This window comes from Molothrus ater, chromosome 2, assembly GCF_012460135.2.
Source record: "Molothrus ater isolate BHLD 08-10-18 breed brown headed cowbird chromosome 2, BPBGC_Mater_1.1, whole genome shotgun sequence".
Taxonomy (NCBI): Eukaryota; Metazoa; Chordata; class Aves; order Passeriformes; family Icteridae; genus Molothrus; species Molothrus ater.
The window spans coordinates 32,354,404-32,368,961 of NC_050479.2; the positions used below are offsets into that span (position 1 = coordinate 32,354,404).

The 14,558-nt window shown below is 38.1% G+C and overlaps 1 protein-coding gene across 1 annotated transcript in view; it reads right to left on the bottom strand.

Moving 5' to 3' along the window:
* Window positions 1-14,558, bottom strand: part of ATP10A (ATPase phospholipid transporting 10A (putative)) — a 110,653-nt gene that overhangs the window by 68,738 nt on the left and 27,357 nt on the right. The gene's annotated exons all lie outside the window — the stretch shown is intronic.

The window sequence follows — 14,558 nt, forward strand, 5'->3', positions numbered from 1 at the left end:
GTGATTTATTCTGTTGCGATTTTGAAAGAAATCAATTTCAAAACAGCCCCAATATTGACTTGTTAAAATACCTCCTGAAAATGGGAAGCTAATATACTGACACTTTTCTGAGCCATTAGAAGGCTTTCTGCTGTGTGAAGACCAAGATAATTGTCAGTGCTAGCACAGTCACCAGAGACTGTCTCCTGGGACAGCACTTTAACTGGCAGAATGGGATTCTGATGAGGGGTGGGGAGAGGTGGCAGCAGCTGTTTTATCTTGTTTAAATTATATTATTTTTAAAAACATCACTTTCAGCAGTAATGTGAATAGATTTGTAACAAAGTGAAACAGGGAAATCCTGACAGTGTTGTTACTTTGGAGTTACTGATAGTTATGCTTTCACTAGTGTTAGAGGAATTAGTAACTAAATTGGCATTTATTCATGTATTTAGCCAAAATCCTAAACAATAAAGGATCAGGTATCAGATCAGGTTATATCCCCCAGAATTTCTTCCCTTTAACATCCAGTTTATAAGGGGAAGAATGAAAATTATAATTGTGATTTCTATTTTGATAAAACCTGAAAAGGATTAGTATGTACCAAGTGTAAAACATGATAGTCTCTAACAAAGGCAAGTAATACACCTACTAGGTGCTGAAATTACACATTTTCTTCATAATCAGGCTGAAACAAACATTTAACTTTCTCTGCTAATGAGTATGAATTGCTTTGAAACCAAGTGTGCCATAATACAGTACAAATTACCGCACTGCAGATCTGAAGGGTTTGTTAGCTCTGCAATCTGTAACTCCAAATCCCTTTAAATGTGTCTGTTGTTCTTCATCCTTTTTAATTTAACTGTGAAACTGGGTGATGTACAAATGCATGTACAAGGAGCAGCAGCACAAAAGCATGATCAGGATAAAAATAGCAAGTAGTCCCATACTATGCTATAAGCACTACTATTTTTTATTTAATTTCTATTGTTTGAAATGGCATTGCTATTTTAGCATTTCCTCATCCCTCACATGCTTAGCAACTGCCACAACTATATACACGGTGGCAGGAAGGGTGGATATTAAGCAACACAAGGCCAAAATGGCTCTACGGGAATAAATGAAGCTGTTCAGCCTGGAAAACAGAAGGCTGCAGGGTGAGAGACTACCTTATTGTGGTCTTTCAATATACAAAGGGGACTTGTGAAAAAGACAATTATTACCAGTGCCAATAGCCACAAGACAAGGGGTAATGATTTTAAACTGAAAAAGGAGAGGTTTAGATGAGGGAGAAATAAGGGAGAAATTTCTTATGGTGAGGCTGCTGGGACCCTAGAACAGGTTGCCCAGTGAAGCTGTGGATGCCCCATCCTCGAAGTGTTCAAAATGGGGCTTTGAGCAAACTGATATATTGAAGATTGTCCCTGCTCCTGGCAGGAGTATTGGACTAAGCGATCTTTAAAGGTCCTTACCAAGACAAACCATTCTATGATTCAATAAATCTATGAATCTAAGACCTCTCAGATATGCACCAGGGCCCAGGGCACAGCCCCCTTCATTAGGCACACGGGAACAATTTGGCCCCATATTCCACTTGATCAGCTCTTTGCTAACAAGGGTCAGTAGTGGATGGAAAATTACTGTCTTCATGGAAAATTACTTCCTAATCCTCTTTACACGGGGTTGCTCTGTGTCCTCTAGCAGAGCTCTGAACTGAGACTTGTCTCACTGCAGCCAGTGAATGGTCACTGCGAGCCTTCTCTGCAGAGTATGGCATGACACTGTCTTCACATGAGGTGGTTCAGAAACTATCTGGACCATGACTACATCAGGCTCGATGAAGCTTTCCTTTAACATTCTCTGAACATGCAGGTTAGCTCACCTTGAGACAGCCATCATATTCTGCAGACAGTACAAACACACCAAGTGACCCCATTGATAAGGTTAAGCTTTTTCCATTGATTCTGCAGAGACAGGACTTTGTTGTCCAAGTTTTATATTACCTACTAAATGTTTATTCTTGCTGTTATATTGTGCCAGTAAGATTATATAATATAGAGAGTTAGAAAAGCCAGACTTTCTACAAGAGAAGGAGCCCAAAAGGATGGCAGTCCTCTGCAGTCTCAGTACAGGGCTTCTGTGGTGGCGCGTTCCCTACCCCCTGGGATCTGCTCTACCTCCTCAAGACTGTCCTACAATTTCAATAATTCTCATTAGGCCTTGGCTTTTGTGTAATGAGTTGGGCAGAGAAATGTCTCTTGACCATACCAGGAACCTCTGCACAGCTAAGGTGGAGTGGCACTGCTTATATCAGGGACACGTTCTATCTGACCAAGGAGGGCAATGAGAAATAATCAGTCACTCCTTAATACCCTTGGAATATTACCCACCTGAATCATAACTCCAGTGAATCTGGGCTTTTGAATAATTTCAGTATTATCAACTTGGGTTACAGTCAGGATGGAAATGGACTAATGAAAAAAATGCCAGTCATCTTGTGACCTTACAGACAGCGGTCCTGTGCGAGGCCCTTTGACTTCTACCAGACCACAGGAGACTGTACCAGCATGTCCCTCAAAATGGGATGCCACTCAGAGCTTGCAAACTATCAAGACTCAGAGGACTGTCACCAAAAGCTGATGAATTGGCCTGGGCCAACACCCACAGTCCTTGACACTCAAGCCTCTCCCATTGAGAAATGCCAAGACATTCAATGTGAGTAATTCACTGACACTGCAGTGAAACAAAGTGGAACTTTTAACAAGTACCTCTGTGCCTATATATAAATATATACACACACGTGCACACACATCTTTGTGTCTGTGTGAGTGTATGTATGAATTGATTTAAACACCCTACAGATAACTGAGTTACTATTTTGATTAAGGTTAGTCCTATTTAATCACTCTGTAAATATTAAATTAGTCAATTACTGAGTGCTGCTAAATCCTTCAGACATAAAGCATTTCCCAGGTCTGATGCTAAGACTGGACTCAGCAGGCTGCATCTGAAGTTTAGAAAGCAAAAAACTTCAGGCTGCATCTGAAGTTTAGAAAGCAAGGGAATCCATTCTAAATCTTGTGACCCGACAGCAGGATTTCCCCATTAAATCCTTTAGATATCCAATGGATGAAGACTGAGATGAAGTTTGGATCGAGCTGCACTTAGGCTCCTCAGAAGTTTAGAAAGCAAGGGGGCCCACTCCATAACTCATGACTCAATGGAGATATCTCCCTTACCCCATGTACTCTTACCCTGGTCCTTGCATAAAATATGCAAAATTCATTATAATTCTACTTTCCCTGTATGCTTCCTCTCTGTAATAATAGAGTGAACCTTGCCATCAAACTCTTTTCATCAAACTGCACATTTTAAAAATGTGCATCCTCCTGCACACAACCTAATCTTTATCAATATACTTGCATGCAAAGAATGTATCTGTGAGCTGTGGTTTAAACCCACAGTCACGTCAATCTTCATGCTCGTCTCTGCCACAATTGGAAGTAGAACTTTCCAGTGCTTTCACATTTCTGAGCATGTTGTTACAGGTAAACATTGACAGAAATCTAAAGAGGAATAGCTGAAAAGTCAGCTGATACAGCTGCATTTACATCAACACTTTTGCTAGCCAACAACAAATGTGGCCCTGACAGGAGTCAAATTGTAATGATAAAGTGCCATTATCCTAGCGTATCTGCTCTTGAATATACACGCAAAAAGGTCTGAAACATCCTTTCAAGTGTATGAACACAGAGAAAAATACTCTCTTTGCTATCAAAAATTTGTATTAGTCTACTATTAGTCTATTGCATATATTTGGCCAATGCTCTGTTTTGAAGCAGAACAGCCTGCAGGTGAGTGCCAAATTTGAGACTTCAGTTAGCAGCAAAACTGCTACTTTGTTCAGCAAAAACTGAACGAACCAAAAATACTGGTTTTAAAAATGACAGTTTCTAATTTAGAAACACAGAAACTCATAAATGACATTTTCTTTTCATATTAGTTATGCTTTTTCTTCTTCTAGTCTCTTTTGCAATATGAGCTGATAAAGATCATGCTCATAATTTTGCTTTCTGGACATGCAGACTGTCCAGAAGACAGACTATCAAGTGGTGACTTGGTATATACAAAAGGCTGAAGATTTTCAAACTGTCTCAATTCAGAGATCACAAAAATAATTGTTTACTTCTTTTGAAAGTATTTTAACTTTTTTGGCACAATAAGGATTTTTAAAGAATTACTTAAGATAACATATATATAATAATAGCTTAAGATAAAATGTGTCTTGCTTTTTCTCTAGAATTTCTTTTTTAAGTTTGGGAAAATAATCATAAGCAATACTTGGCGAAGAAATATGAAGGCCATGCAGCTGTAATCTGTTCCACTTGTGTAAGGTCTGCATGCCAGAAATTTTATATATTAAATTGAGAGGATGGGGACTACTAGATAATCATTTCTTACTTCATGTACTTCTCCACTGACAGAAATTACAGTTAATGAGTGAGAATGGCTGATGCAGATTTGCTCCATCAGATCCAGTGGCTGGGGCACCTGTGCTTCTAAGTAGTGCTGCCCTAGCTTAGTCCCAGCACAGTCTCCTACATTCACCTGAGCAGGGCTTGTAAAAACACATGTACCAGAAGTTTGGAAGATGTTCTCTTGTACTTTTTGGGGTGTTCAACCTGTTTGACCTGGCTTATAGAGCATACCCCTTCCTGCATGCATTCCAGCTGCAACCCAGAGGTTTCCAAGCCTCTCAAAACATTCAGATAAAATGCCATTTCCCAGTCTAAACCCATCCGCTGACCTGCTTTTGAAGTAACAATCTTCTTTACTTCAAAAGAAATCTGACTCCTTTGCCTTCCCTGCCAGCTGAGGTTGGCCAGTAGGATTTTAAAGAAACAGCAAGAAATTAAGTCTGTGGAAGAGGAAAAGCCCTCCATAAAAGACAGTCAAAGATCTGTTGTGCATGTACAAAGCATACTTTGTATCTGTTCTTGATGTCAGCCTGGCCTTTCCTTTTCATCTCAGGAGGTAGAAATAGATTGGGGTAGCACAAAAGAATGATTCAGGTACATCTCTGCTTCCAGTGATTTAAAATATGTTCCAATCAATTGCCCACAAGTGCTGTGACAAATCTTCTGGTTAGGTACGAGCTAACTAAAAAAAACTTGGGAGCTAATTAGCAGGGCCCAAATAGAGCAGCAACTTCTGAAGAAGAACCTCAAACTAATGCAAACAGAAGTGTCACATCAGGCCAAACTATCTTTAGGGAGGCTCCAGCATCTAGCTGTTTCTCCATAGGTCCTTTATGCTCATACAGTTTCCCCAAATCATCAGTTCTTTCTCTTTCTTGCCTGGTCTGGAGCCTTCACCTTCAGTCCCTAGACCTGCTCGTGTGGAGAGGGTTCCCACTAAGGGAGCCCATAGCACTCTATGAACACTTCAGTGGCAAGCAGAGATGTTGCAAAATTCATCAGAAGCTAAAAAATAAGAGCTGGTGGACAGCACTGAAATATATGAACAAAACTGCTGTGTTATAACCAGTATCAATTATGATTTGAAAACTCTGGGTGTAGCAGATCTCAGAGTTTAAAAAAAGTGCTATCTGTGAGACCAAGGCATACACTGCACAAAGTCTGAACATGTCAAGTATCTATGGAAACATGTTGAGAACCATTTGGGTACAATTACTATGTTATGGCAAATGAAGGAAAAGCATGTAGCATAAGTTAATGCCAAAGGAGATTACATAATGCCCAGAATATGTCTCCATTGCACCACAAATGATAACATCTGTTTCTATGAAAATAAATCACTAAGAGACTCTGAATCTGATACTAATCAGACAAAACAGATTAGTAGAGTGTGTTTTTGAGAAACACTGAAGAGAATGAAATGTCTCCATAACTGAAGTTTCTAAATAGACTCCATAATCTTCATGTTATTTTAGGGGCATTATTTTCATAATATTCAAATATCACTTCAAATATTCTTTTTTTCTTTTTAGGAGTATGAGCATGTGCAAATGTCTGTTACAGTTGCTAGAAGCAAATATGCATGTATAGTGGTGATGAGGTATAAAGGTGCCTTTATCAAATTCATACTTTCTGGAAACTGCTATTTTTTTTTTGCTACTAATGAAACTTTCTATGAAAGGTACCCAGGGAACCTCAATGATTCAGGCTTATAACGTGGAAGTAGTAATTTAACTTCTCTTGGCAGTGTTATCTCCATTACACCTCATGTTGAAAGAAACCTCACTATTGTTAACTATAATGAAACATTTACTACCCGGAATAAATGATTTTTCGGCCAAGAAACTTGTTGTGATAACAACATGAAACATAAAAGCAGAACATGTAATGAGACTTTACACAAACTGAAGAAAGCAAAGCTGTCTTCTAGAACTTGATTTTAAAACAAGACTGTTCCAGAGAGACATTTAGTATTAGGGTTTCTGTAAGTGGCATGATTCTCAACCTCAAGCATTTTTGCTGCCAAAAATGCTAAAAAAGTTCTATCACTCTTCCAGTAAACAAATATATTGGGAGAGAAGAATATCAGTTGCTTTATATATAGCAGGACAGACAGATCACAGTTAGTATTGAGGCTTTCTAAATGGTATCACACAAGGAGGTGGAAATGGAAGAACAGCCTGGATGTGACCTGGCTCACATCCAGGTAAGATTCTCATCCTGATTTTCAGAGCTATCACAGATATTAACATTGAATATTTCTGTTAAAGTGCTGCTCCAAGCCACCGCAAAAAGATTCAGCAGAGCTTGATGTTCTGAAAACATAGAAGAAGAAATAACACCCTGCTGAAGGGAACTCACTGAAATAGTAGATGCCCAATGACACAAACCTCCTGAATCTGTGCCTGCTGTCTAAACAATTAAAGAAAGGGCAGGAACTCTTCCTAGGGAGAACTTAGGTGCCAAATTTTGATAAGACTTGAGCTCCATGAAGGAGCTTTCCAGAGTCCTTGTTCTCTAAACAAATAATTAATGGCTTGAGAAGACTTAGGAATACTCTCTGAGTACTTAAAATTCAGGTGCAAGATAGATGAACAAATCTGGTGGACTACACCCTTCTTTTGGTGCATCCCCACTCATTTAAGGCAGTGCAATCAGATGACCATTCCAAGGGAGCTCTTCATATCTTAAAGGTACATTTTAAAAGGTAAATTAAAAGGTAAATTAATTACCTTATTAAAGGTAATTTTAAAAGGTAAATTTAAAAGGTAAATTTAAAAGGTAAATTACATTTTAAAAGGTAAATTAAAAGGTACATTTTAAAAGGTAAAAAAGGTAAATTTTTAAAGGTAAATTAAATGGTTCTGCCCAGTTACTGAGGAAAATGCCATTCTTTAAAAGTTTCAGACACTTCAGTGGAAATTTTATTCCTTATCATTCCTCTTGTTCTGCAAATCTGCCTCATTTGATCTCAGGACAGCTTGACCCAGGACATAAAAAAAGCATTAATATATTCATTAAGTATACACAAAAAGCCATTTACAAAGACCTTCTAAAGACAAGTACTTAAGAAGTGCAGCTGGTTTTATTTGAAAAAAATCATTCCAGTTCTTTTAAATAAACATGTAAAAACTGAAAGAATTTTTATCAGGAAAGGTATACACTGCTAATTACATTCACAGTCCTGATGGAGTTGTTCAGTTACACTCAGCTTGGGAAACTATTTTTCTCTATGTAACTGTGCCATACATCTCCTTTAAAACTCTGAAGGCCACATTTTACCTAATCACTGCAGTAAAGCACTCTAGAAGTTAATACAGCTTGGCTATTTAATGTTAACCAGAACATTAATAATTTATCACTTTTATATTTAACAGGAAAAACCAACATCTCAGACCAAATATAAGCATTCAACCTTCTCCAGATCCTCCTAAAACTATTAAGTTCTACATTTTCCTTCTGGTTCTGTTCTTGTCTGTGCAACATCCATCCATGACATCCATCTCATTTGGATGTTCTCATCTGCGTTGATCTGGACAATCTAAAGTACAGCTTGAGGGTAGTAAAAATACTGAGTACCAGCTAAGATCTCAGTGGGTTCCAGAGTGCAATGCTTACATTCAGAACAACTGAGATTCTATTGTTGTCTCAGAGTTTCCTCTGGCAGCAGTTCCAGGAAGCAGCTTTAGCCCATACAGCAGACTTTGCTATTACAGTGCCAGACAAAATTAAACTGCTTAAAGAACTGGTATTGATTTTAAAAAAAGATAAAAAAAGAGAGAGGAAGGAAGGAAGTGGCAGAAGGAAGTGGCGGAAGGAAGGAAGCAGTGGAAGGAAGTGGAAGAAAGAAAGAAAGAAAGAAAGAAAGAAAGAAAGAAAGAAAGAAAGAAAGAAAGAAAGAAAGAAAGAAAGAAAGAAAGAAAGAAAGAAAGAAAGAAAGAAAGAAAGAAAGAAAGAAAGAAAGAAAGAAAGAAAGAAAGAAAGAAAGAAAGAAAGAAAGAAAGAAAGAAAGAAAGAAAGAAAGAAAGAAAGAAAGAAAGAAAGAAAGAAAGAAAGAAAGAAAGAAAGAAAGAAAGAAAGAAAGAAAGAAAGAAAGAAGGAAAGAAAGAAAGAAAGAAAGAAAGAAAGAAAGAAAGAAAGAAAGAAAGAAAGAAAGAAAGAAAGAAAGAAAGAAAGAAAGAAAGAAAGAAAGAAAGAAAGAAAGAAAGAAAGAAAGAAAGAAAGAAAGAAAGAAAGAAAGAAAGAAAGAAAGAAAGAAAGAAAAGCTCTTGGCTGTAATATTATTGGAAGAATCTTGCAGAAGAAAAATCTGGATGCTACTATATATTTGCAGAACAGTTTTTTCTGCTATGAGGTAGCAGAAAGGTGTAATATGTGGGTTACTGACTTTCAAGGATATTGGAAGCATGTATTGGTGTACATATTTCTCAATTCGTATGAATTATATTTAACTGCAGAGTTACTAAGGAATTCCTTTCCTCTGTCCAATGAGGATGTGCATTCAATGGAGACTGAATAAACAGGAAAACCTGGAACTCAGACACACTTATGTTGGCACCAAGGTGTACAAAGGGAGACTTAAGGTGCTATCCTGGATAAAATTGTGGTCTATCTCCACATCCATTCAGTTAGAGGCCTGCACCAAACACCCCCAGGCAGGTACAACAAAAGGAGCAGCTTAACCTGGCCATTGTGCACGTCTTGGCTATCAGGCAAAGCAAACTGGGACACTTCTGTGTGCTTCTAACAGTGATGGCGGAAAGGTTTGGCAGGATTTGTAGGCAAACATTGACCTTACCTTGAATGCCAACTTGCAAATGGAAGAGGCCCCAGAGTAGTCAGAAGTCAGCCAAAATGTGTATCACAATAGCATTTGGCAAACTTTTGTTGATCAGATGCTGCATGCCACTTTTAGAACTCAGCCACTGGTATGACTGGCTGTCCTATGCCCTGAGATGAATTCCCAGTGGGGTGAGATAAAACTTCACTTGTGAGCCACTGCTCTTGCCCCATCACGTCCTCCTAACCGGCTGCGGCTCAGCAGAAAGGAGGGCAACAAGTCTGTGGTAACCAAGTTCTCAGAATCTCTTCCTAATCTGGAGGAACGGAACAGATGGCTAAGGACCTGAAAAACGAACATGAAGATCTTTCTTTGAAAGCTTTATTTTTTTATTATTTACTATTACTGTCTCTTCTTTGCTGCTATTTTCCATGCAGTTTCTTACACACAAGAGCTATGTGTGTAAGATGTCTCTTCTCAGAAGAGACATCTCTATCATGCTGACTGAACCAAACACGGATGAGCAGCAGGTTCCTGCAGTGCTCCTGCCAGTGCTCACACTGGTAGCCAGAGAGCTGCCTGACATTTTACATTTAGCTCTATGAAGTCACTGTGTGAGAAGAAAGACACTGAAGTTCTGGAGTGTCTCCAGATAACTGTAGTGGAGCTGGTGAGGGCTCTAGAGCACAGGTAGCATGAGAGGAGGCTGAGAGAGCTGGGGTTGTTGAGTCTCAAGAAAACAAGGCTCAGAGGGAATTAATTGCTCTCTACAACCCCCTGAAAGGAGGCTGCAGCCAGGTGGGGGTTGTCCTCCCAGGCAGCCAGAGACAAGACAAGACGAAATGGCCTCAAGCTGTGCCAGGGAAGTCTTAGGTTGGCTGTTCAGTAAGATTGGTTCAGTGAAAGGGTGGTTAGGCATTGGAACAGGCTGCTCAGGGAAGTGTGGAGTCACCATCCCTGGAGGTATTTAAGACATGCAGATGTGGCACTTGGGGACATGGTGTAGTGATGGACTTGGCAGCGCTACACTTGGACTCAACAATCTTGTTCAATCTTGGACAAAGTTGGACTTAATGATTCTGTGACCAATCCCTGATGTGATGCACAAACACTGTGACCCCCTGATCTGAAGCAGAAATATCTCCAGCATCAGTACCTTTGCAAGAAGGAAGGAGTAAAAGGGTAAAATGCACTACAACTCAGAAGAATCCTAATTTGTCCATGTAGCTGGTAGAGAATAAGCCTTAACTTGTACTTCAGGCTGATCTGAGAAGCACAGTTGAAGTTTTAAATGTAGTGACTTATCTTAGGCTGTATCTGGCCAATTTTTCTGTGTTCAGCTGCTCTCATAGGTTATACAGCCTGTCTTTACATTTCTGGATCACTGCTTGCCCCAACAAGACAAGAATACAAATGCAAGGAAAAGCAAACAGCCTCAGGCTCTTAGTACTAAGACATGTTTAAATTAGCATATTGTTCTCAAAACAAAATTTAAAAATATTAAAATCTCTAAAATTCTGGTATAAAATAATAATGACGGATTTCCCAAAAATGGTTTCTTAATGATGACCATTAAAGTCCCATCTAAACTGGGTCCTTGAAGCACTTCCCAACAGTCCTACCTGAGTACACAGACTGGGTTGGATCATACATTAGATTGAAATCTGGGTGTGTGTAAGCCTCAATTTGCTATGCTCTAATTCCTAATGCAATTTGAATACAGCCTTATATAAGGCCATCTTAAAGAAATTCACAGAATATAAAAATGTTCCTCACTTCCATCAAAGAAGAATTAGAAGACCAAACTCCATGCAAATCATATGCAGTGATATGAATCTTTGAAGGTTTGAGTCAAAACAAGTATGCCTAGAGATGCAAATTTTATATTCAAAAGTCTTGGTGAAAGTAAATAATAGAGATATTGAAGAAGTGAGAACCAGGAAATGTAAAATCCTACTATTTAAAGGAAATGTAGGTTGCCTTTAGTAACATTTTAGTAGTTCAGATTGAAAACTAGACTGACACTGCAGGTATCTATATTAAAAAAAATCAGGATAAAAACTCATTTAAAACTTTTAATGTCAACTTGACTGTTTTCACACTACCTGCTGTTTCCTCTGAATTAAGGATGAGAGTCTTAATCTCATTAATATTCCAAACATAGCCAGTCAATGAGTATAGTTGAATATGAAATACTAAGCTAGAATAATACTTTTCACAATAATGTGTTCACAGAGAGAAATGTAGTCCTTTCCTGTCCTGCTGATTTACAATCAAAATGACTATGAATTATGTAGCTCATAGTTCCAATGGCATTATGAGATACAGTCAGCTCACACAGACAGTACATCTCAACCTGTTAACAGAGTTCTTCAGAGACCTTGTAATTATAGAGTTCTGCAGGGAAGCACGTCATCTTTTCCACTTGTCCACAACTACTGAACTATCATAAATAAAAAAGCTAATTTATAAAGAACAATATACCATCAGTACAAATTTTGATAGCCTGTTCCCATCACTTTACCAGACAATACATTTTCAAAATGAAGTGTATGTTACCATAATAATTCCCACAGCAATTATCCACACTTCTAAAAAATCATTGTCAGCTATAACCCAGATATTTTCAAGAGCTTGTTAGCTGACAGATTTGTACATAGTTAAACAAAAAGCTTGTAAATATACTCTTCTTCACTATTGCCCTATTACAAAGAAATAGTGTCATCTGTGAACCCTGTTTCACAGGAACTCTTTTTTAATTAATTTTGAAGAATTTAAAATCTAAGCAGGCCAACTATTAGGAGTGGATACTGTCCTTTGTTTCTTTTTACATGAAAGGTTACTTCATCAAGCTCAGTCTTTCTTGGAAATGACTGAATTAATTTGTTGGCAAATATTGTTCTCACATTTAGAAAAACATTTAAAAAAACAATTTCCATGCATGATTTTCACTTATTGTTCACTGAACTCCAAAACCAGGCTACAAATCTTGGCTCAAATTCAGAAACATATCTAAACAGATGTCTAAACTCAGGCAGAAAAGCACTCTTTCTGGCCAAACTCCATAATGACAACTTCTCTGCAGTTCACATTCATACCTTCCTTGCGGGAAAAATGATAAAACACTGAAATTCAATATCCTAGGAAAAAAAAATAAAATTCAAGGTCTTTTTTGTATCCAGAAGAAGAAAGTGACTAGTTTTTGAAACATCCAGAAACTGAGCTTAGAGCAAGCAATTTCAAAGAGAATATTTATTCAAAGCGTTTGAATCATGGAAGGGGAACAAGCAGCCTAAAAGAGGTGCTAAAAGAGCTCCAGAGATCTGAAGTACCTCAGCAAGTGGCAGCCACCTTGTTCATAGACAGAAAAAAACAGTATTAAGCAGCCTGGCAGACACAAACCAAAACGTTTGTGTCACAACCTCTAATCAGAAACTAGTTTAAAGGTGAGAGTTTTAAAACTGAACTTCAATCTGATCTCACAATAGGGTATTCCAAATTAAAGCAGTCTAGTCCTGCAGATAAAAGTTGTGGATCTAATGAAAGCAATTTTTACCCAGAACCCTTCCCCACAAGTCTGAAAGAAATACAAAAGAAATGAAAATATTTGAATCTCAGCTTTTTAGAGCTGGCACATGACCATTTTCAACTCTGTTACGCAAAGCTGTAACTGAGGGTTATTTTTCACTCCTAACCCCATCCTAAAAAAAACCACACCTTAAATGTCTGCCTTTCTTTCTCTCCCTTAAGCAAACCTCTTATCAAGACATTCACTTCCAGTCTTTTCTCCATCCTTTTTCCATAATTGTTTTCCTACATGTTCCTTCTTCATCTGCAGCAATTAATGGCTTTGAACACTCTGGCTCCTCATTGCTACATCCAGTTGAGTGCTAAATCCTCTCCAAAACACCTTCCTCCTCCTTATCTAGTGATTGCTATATCTCTGTAGACAGCGATCTTTCTTGCTAGTACCTCCTGATTGATTATGTATCTTTTTTTAGGACTCCTCTAGTGGATAAAACATTTTTCCAGACATTAAGTGGATTGCACTTAGCTCCATATCTGTGAGGTTAACTAAGGAGAAGCCTTTGTAAAGAAGATACCCCAGCTTGTAAAATTCCTAAAACTGAAAGTCATGGTTACAATTCCCTTGTGATGTAGATCTTACTCATCAGAGGAAAGTAATTTTTCATCTGTAGGCACGAATTCAGACCAAGCTGCTTTGTAAACACACAGCACAAATTCTGTAAATGCTTTTCCGACTACCTGTGATACAATCCATTTCTTTTGTAAACATATGTCAAGAGTTACTTTTGCCACCACGACAGAAATCCAGTCTAGACATGTTCCAAAATACATCAGGTCACTCTGTCAGCATGCTACTGGCTTGTGTGCTGCCTACAGCTTGGTCTGTCTACGGAGACAAAAGCCATACACCACTGGCACTTTCAGAAACCCGACTTACATATAAGCTATGACATCAGAGCAAGAGTGTGGTATGAGAAAGATGTATAAATTCTTCAGGGTTAAGCTATCTAAATTTTTTTAATGTAATCAAAACAAGCATTTTTCCTAGACATTTTTAGACTTAATAGTAATTTATTCTGCATAAAAATAAGTCGAATGTTTTACAAAGCATTCAAAAGAATCTTTAGTCATTTTTTGTTTAAGATGAGTAAAAAAAAATTGCTGTTGGCTCAAAATCTTGTTTGAGAACTCTACATACAGAGCATCATTTTCCTTCATCTTTTCAAACAAGACACAGCAGAAATAGTGACATGATCTTAATCTAGGTGGAAAATGCTGTGGGCATCTCCAAATACCTCCTGTGACTACAGAGAATGCCTTCCAAAAATCCAACCTGATAAATTCTAAAAACAAAAGCAAACCACCGAGTTCTGAAAAGTGGTTGTTGCATACATATTAATTTCTAACAAACACTGAGTTCTGAAAAGTGGTTGTTGCATACATATTAATTTATAATAACATACAGTTTTTGTTAGACCATATTAATGACAGGAATATTTAGATTCTGGACACTATCAAATGGACCACCCGAAAAGGAGGCATTCTCTAGCAAACGGGTTTTAGAGCCTGTGCTACTGGCCATAAACTGCTCCACTGCAGCTGGCAACCCACTGCAGACCAGACCATTGTTTGTAATACAAAGTTAGTCTGAAGCAGCACCAAATGAGAGACCTGCAAGAAACTCCATTTGATACTTTGTGCAATGAAGGCACATTTGGGAAAGGTACCTGTGGAATCAAACTAGCAGTTAAAATGCAACTACTTTACAATTCAGACTAAAAGAGGGCTTGTAA